Here is a 6,207-nt window from a genome sequence, read left to right as displayed (position 1 = left end):
GCAAGAGGGGGCGGGAGTAGGCTATTTCAGCCAACCAAAGCCATAATTTGGCTGATTGTTCCGCCCTCGTTGATTTTTTCTCCTATCGAACTGCTGCTTGAGTTCCGCCTCGGACAATGATTAAAGTGGCAAAAAAAAAACTTTGGTCAATGGGCGCTGTTTAGTACGGGACCCCCCCGCCGTATTTTAAGGGATTTGTAATTTTTTGCAATTTAAATTACAAATTTAGATTTTGCAATTGTAATTAAAAGCTGTTTGGAATTTTGGTTGTTGTGGGTTTTCCAGGCTGTATTGCCGTGGTCTTGGCATTGTAGTTCCTGACGTTGCGCCAGCAGCTGTGGCTGGCATCTTCAGAGGTGTAGCACCAAAAGACAGAGATCTCTCAGTGTCACAGTGTGACTGAGAGATCTCTGTCTTTTGGTGCTACACCTCTGAAGATGCCAGCCACAGTTGCTGGCGAAACGTCAGGAACTACAATGCCAAGACCACGGCAATACAGCCCGGAAAACCCACAACAACCATCGTTCTCCGGCCGTGAAAGCCTTCGACAATACATTGTTTGGAATTTGTTTTTAAAAGTCTATTTTCAGCACAGCAGTATTTTTTTCCCCCGGAGATTGCTTACAATTTTACTAACTCTGGGGTTGAGAAATGCCAGGGGAAGTGATCTCTGTCTCCTGAAGATAGGTTGTAATTCCGGGAGATCTCCAGCCCACACCTGGAGGTACAAAGTCAAAATAAAGATTAAGGAGCAGTGTGGTTTTATGGACTAGGGCCCATGTAACGAAATGGTTACCAGGGGTGAAAGGAGTGCCAGTTGCTGTTAATCTGTCTTTAAAGAAAGGGAAGGAAATGTTCCCCATGAGGTCTGATGGGCTGTAGGGCCAGGGAGAGGCCTGCAGGAGTCTTGGTGTGGGATGCCCTTCTTCCTGGACTACAACTCCCAGCTGCCCTGGGCTAGGAAAGTGAGGGGAAAAATAAGCGGTGGGGCCGGAATTGAGAGACTGAGCTGATCCTGAGGGGAAAAACGTCAGTTAGGCTCCTTCTTGGTTGAAGAAGGAGAGGCTCCTGCTGCTGGGTGAAACCCGGTTGCCTAGGCCCTAAGTGTGGAGGGCCTGGGAGGCAGCAGAGAGGGAATAAAAGGTGAACCTTCCCTCAGACCACCACCCCCTTAAGGAAGAGTAAGGAACAGTGTGGTAGGGAAAGCAGACGGCGGTTCTCTTCAGTTTGATTTTCTGCCCTGTGAGTTCTGAACCGGGGGGTCTACCCCTATGTGTTGTGCCTTTACATGCTTGTATATAGTGCTCTGTATATAGTTATTAAATTATACTTTTTTGAATATAAAGAACCTTGTGGAGCTCTGACTACGTAACCTCCCCCACTTGGCATGCTACAGGAAGGGAGGGAGCCCAGGAGAAACTGATCAGGCCAGACCTTGGTGGGTTGCCAATTCTCCAGGGCCCAATCAAAGATTGGGCAATTCACTTCCCAGTAAGGAAATTCAGCCGGAGGGGTCTCACTGCCCCTCAGTCAGGCGGTGTACAAATCAGTGAGTGGTGGCAGCAACAGAGAGTGTGAGCCACACCCACCAGGGACGGTGGGAGGTGGATAGTGGGGCTAGCAGGCCATTGATGGTGGCTCAGTTGCCCGGACTGAGAGCCAGCGCCCTTTCCGCCACAGCCCACTTCACCATATGCAGGAAATGTGTTCTTAGCTAACTAATGCATATAACGCACGCACTAGGTTTGCCAGCTCCAAGTTGGGAAACTCCTGGAGATCTGGGGGGGGGGGAACCTGGAAAAAGTGGGGTTTGGGGAGGGAAAAGACCTTGGCAGGGCATAATTCCATACAGTCCAGCCCCCAAAGGAGCCATTTTCTCCAGGTGAATTGAACTCTGTGGCCTGGAGACCAGTTGTAATTCCAGGAGATCTCCAGCCACTACCTGGAGGTTGGCAACCCTAGCATGCACGCACACATTGGAGAGAAAAAAATGCAAACAGCAGGCTTAAAAGCAATGAAATGCGAGTCCAGACTGTAACATCTCTGTAGCTCTTTCCATTACCTTTTGTTCCCACGGTTTCTACTTCTTCTGAGGACATTTAATGCAAGTGGCTGAATAGGCTGCACACCAACAAAGTTCATAGCACAATAAACCTTTTAAGGTGCTACAAGGCTTCTTTTTGGTTTTGCAACAAACTAACATGGATATGCATAAAGAAGGTGAACTAAGAGACACTTTTCTCTCCTACAAAACTTGATCTTAAGGTCACAGTATGAAACTGATTGGAAGGGGATTCAAGCAGGGCTGTATTATTCATAAGGCTGACTAGGCTAAAGCCTTGGGGCCCCACAGGAACTAGGGGCCCATCTTTTTTTTTTTTTTTTTTGCTGAGGCACTGTTATCTGCTCCCTAGGGCTTCAATGGTTAAAGGCAGGGGTCATTTCATAGAAAAACAGCTGGAGGAAGTCATTAGCATAACTCATTAGCATGTGCCACGCCCCTTGCCAGCACCGGAACTGTCATTCACATAACTGATTTGCATATGCCACACCCCCTGACATCTCCTATCCTGGCTGTTTTGGACCCAATCCTGGCCATTCAGGGCTGAAATTGGGCCCAAAATGGCAAAAAGGGGCTGAAAATGGCTGAAAAGGGGCCCAAAATGGTCAGTGTCATGAGTCAGCCCCAGCCCCGACTGGCCACCTTACCTAGTGCCTCAGAGTCCTCCTCAGAGTCCTCCTCAGAAGATGAGCAGGAAGGGCCAGCAGGATCTCCTCTAGAGTTGGAAGCCCATGCAGAAGCTATGGGAGAGGAGGAGCAGTCAGAAACTACTGCTGCTGCTCCAGAGGGAATTCAGCAGGAACAGCCTGGAGCTTCTGCAGAGACTGTCAGGGACGAGGAACAGCCAGAAACCTCCACAGAGGCTGTAAGAGACAAAGACTCCCCCAGGGCAAGAGCGAAATCTGAGCCTCTGGGGCCAGCTGAAAGGAGGAAACTTAGAGATAAGGCAGCGCTCCTGGAGAGGCGTAGGAGTGGCCGTCTGCAAGCACAACGCCGAGCTGAGCTGTTCGAGGGAGAGGCAACAGCTGTCCCTCATTAGGACAGCAATAAAGGAAGACGCTGAGGAAACCAAGCGTGGAAGCAACTCAGCTTGCCACTCCCTGCTACCTGGACATTCGTGTACCCTGCTCTACTGCTTGCTTGGACTTTGACCTTGGCCTGCCTACTGACTACTCTTCTGCCTGCCCCTCTCTCTCTGACTGATAGCCGTACCCTGACACCTGGCCTGACTCCTGGACCCTGGTTTGCTGTCTTCTGTAATACTGAACTCCTGCCTGCAGTGTTCAGCCCTGCAGTACCAGTGAGCCTCCTGCCTGTTGTGCCCAGCCCTGTGCACGACAGTCAGGATCAGGCCACTGCTGAGTGGGAGAGTGATCCACCACCCATCAGAGGCCCGATCCGGGCCGTTTCAGCCCCAATCCAGGCTGAAACAGGCCCAAAATGGCTGAGAGTCAGGTGGGTGGAGCCACCTGTCATGTGACCTCTTTGGAGAACTGCCGGAACTGTGTTCCTGTGCGTTCCCCCTCGAAATGAGCCCTGGTTGAAAGCACTTTGCAGTCTGTGCCATAGCAATACATGTACATACGTTCCCACAGGCCATTGGGACCAGCTAAAACAATTATTATTTATAATTTTTTTAAAAGAACAAATGGCAGCCAACATGTGCAAGCACAAGTCAGGATTTCAAAAGAGAAAAGAAAAGGAAGAACAAAGGGGGGAGAAAAGAAAGGGCAGGGGAGTAGCATTGTAAAGGATGTATATACTTGTGAGGTATATACATATTTGAGCATGGAAGTTCAGTTGAAAGTCTCTGGGTAAAAATAAAAGGAGTAAGAAATAACAGTGATATTATGGTGGGTGTCTGCTATAGACCACCATGACAAGCAGGGGACTTGGATGAGAAACTCCTAGAACAAATTACAAAGTTCACAAAGAGACGGGACACAGTGGTCATGGGAGATTACCCGGATATCTGTTGGAAGTCAAACTCTGCTAAAAATGAAAGGTCAAATAAATTCCTGACTTGTCTTGCTGACAACTTCATTTTTTAGAAAGGAGAGAGGGCAACAAGGGGTTCTGCTATCTTGGACGTGATTCTTGGTTGACATGGCGAAAGTAGTGGGCACCCTGGGTAGCAGTGACCAAGTAATTTTGGAATTCACAGTCTTGGGGAAGGGAAAAGCTGTTGGTAGTTAGACATACAGGTTGGACTTCAGGAAAGCAAATTTTAACAAACTGAAAGCTATGCTTGGTAGAATCACGTGGTCAGAAATACTTAAGGAGAAGAGAGTTTGAGAGGAGTTGGAGTTTCTTAAAAGCGAAATATTGAAAGCACAGTCACAAACTATTGCTATGAGAAGAAAAAACGGGAGAAGCTTAAAGAAGCCAAGGTGACTTCATAAACAGCTTTGTAAGGAATTGAGAAATGCACCCTTTGCAGGGCAAAGCCAGAAGCGGAGTATTTTGGCTTCCTGGGAAATCCATCTTAGGGTTAAAGGGAAAGAGTCTCAGTTCCTAGAAAGTTCTGAAGAGAAAAGTCACCTGACTTGCTACAGTCACTTCCTGTTGCAATATGGTGAAGGGGAGGGGAGGTGGCACTGGAGGACCTTTTAAACAGAGGTAAGTAATGGACCGATATTTCCTTTGCAAAATGCCTCCCTGCTCTTAGCATTGGTAGCCAGAGGGCTGAGTTCTTCTTGCAATAAAAGGATGCATCTCCAGCCACCTTTGTGACTCAGCAAGCCTCAGCCCTCCCCTTCCTTTACTAAAGAGAATAGGGATTCTCTGGTTTGATGGTTTCCCCTCAAGGAATCAACAGAGAGCGGCTGGGGGCAGCTTCTTCGGAGAACCATAGAATTGGATCCCAGGGTCCAATCCCCCCCTCATTTCCCCCCAAAGGAAATAATCGTTGGATAAATTCAGGATTCTCTAATTGGATGAGACTATCTGACCGGGAATTCAAGGATACCGAGTTTTTCTTTTATCTTCCTGAAACCCATTCTGTGCACACACTCCCAGTCTACAGTCCCAGTCCCTTTTCCAGACCGTCTCTCAAAGCCTTTTCTTACAGCACAGGCCTATTGCCTGCATAAAAAGCCCTCCTGGATCATTCAGTCTTCCACAGTTTGCAGACAGCCAGGAGAGAGGAAGCTTTCCTGAACTCGTCAAGAAGGTCAGTCTGTTGGGGAACACTACAGAGAGTGCGCATGTGTGTTATAGGCCCCGGAACTCTAGCCTCACGAGGATCCCAGTCTGATGCCCCTATTTTGATCTGACAGAAATAGAAGATGGAGCCAGCATTAAACCACCAAACCAATACCAGGAGGGCATAAGCCACACTAGGTAGCCAAGGATGATGAGTCGTGCCAAAAACCTAATGGAAAGCAGAGCAGTTCCTGAGATGGAATAAATGAAGGGCCATCCCCCCCCCCCCGAAGGTCTTCAGACTCCCCTCCCAGCATAATTTGAACCTAACAAATGACTCAGATCTCCAAAACAGTGGGCAATAGTGGGCAACTATAGATTTTGCCCATTTTCAGGGTGGCACCTGCAGAAGGCCCTGCTAAGAGGAGTGAAGCTGCTGTGGTGGGCAGAGATGGAGAGGCTGTCCCATAATTTTTTCCATAAGCCTGGTGCAGTTTATGTCAAAAAAATCGGCAGTCTTCCAGGTGACTTCTGCAGCCTGGCACACTGCAGCTGCCTCTGCTAAGGAAGATCTTTGGCTTTTAGAAATCCACCTCTTCAAAGCATGGGCACCTCACACAAACTGACCCTTTCTTAATGAGTCAACGAGTCCTTGAATAACAACAAATAGGGTTTTGTAGACTGAAAGCAAGCTATTAAGATATTATTCGTAGCTCAACTCCTTCCCTTAAAAGGTACCCTTCGAAAACCTCATTTTTAGTCAGCATATAAATCTCTTCCAACTCATTATCATATACAGAGTTCTCATCTGCGAACTTAGTGGCAAGATACGAAACCAATCGTTGGGTTTGGGTCCTGCAAGCTTCCGAATTAGGGTCCCCTTGCTCATCTCTGTCTCTTCTATGGCTCCGGCAGCTTCCATGGACAAGCCAGACTGCTCCTGAAATCTTCTCCACTTGTCTGAATCACGATTTGAGAGATCCAGCATCTCTGGGACTCTC

The 6,207-nt window shown here is 48.2% G+C and overlaps 1 protein-coding gene across 1 annotated transcript in view; it reads left to right on the top strand.

The window, feature by feature from the left end:
- Positions 1-4,637: 4,637 nt before the first annotated feature.
- LOC129324327 (zinc finger protein 420-like) overlaps positions 4,638-6,207 on the top strand; it is a 33,293-nt gene continuing 31,723 nt past the window's right edge. The window contains exon 1 of the mRNA XM_054971521.1: positions 4,638-4,681. The gene's annotated coding sequence lies outside the window, so the exon portion shown is untranslated. The remainder of the gene's footprint in view (positions 4,682-6,207) is intronic.

This window comes from Eublepharis macularius, chromosome 2, assembly GCF_028583425.1.
Source record: "Eublepharis macularius isolate TG4126 chromosome 2, MPM_Emac_v1.0, whole genome shotgun sequence".
NCBI lineage: Eukaryota > Metazoa > Chordata > Lepidosauria > Squamata > Eublepharidae > Eublepharis > Eublepharis macularius.
Note: the sequence above shows the minus strand (reverse complement) of the source record. Positions and strands in the feature narration are given on the sequence as shown.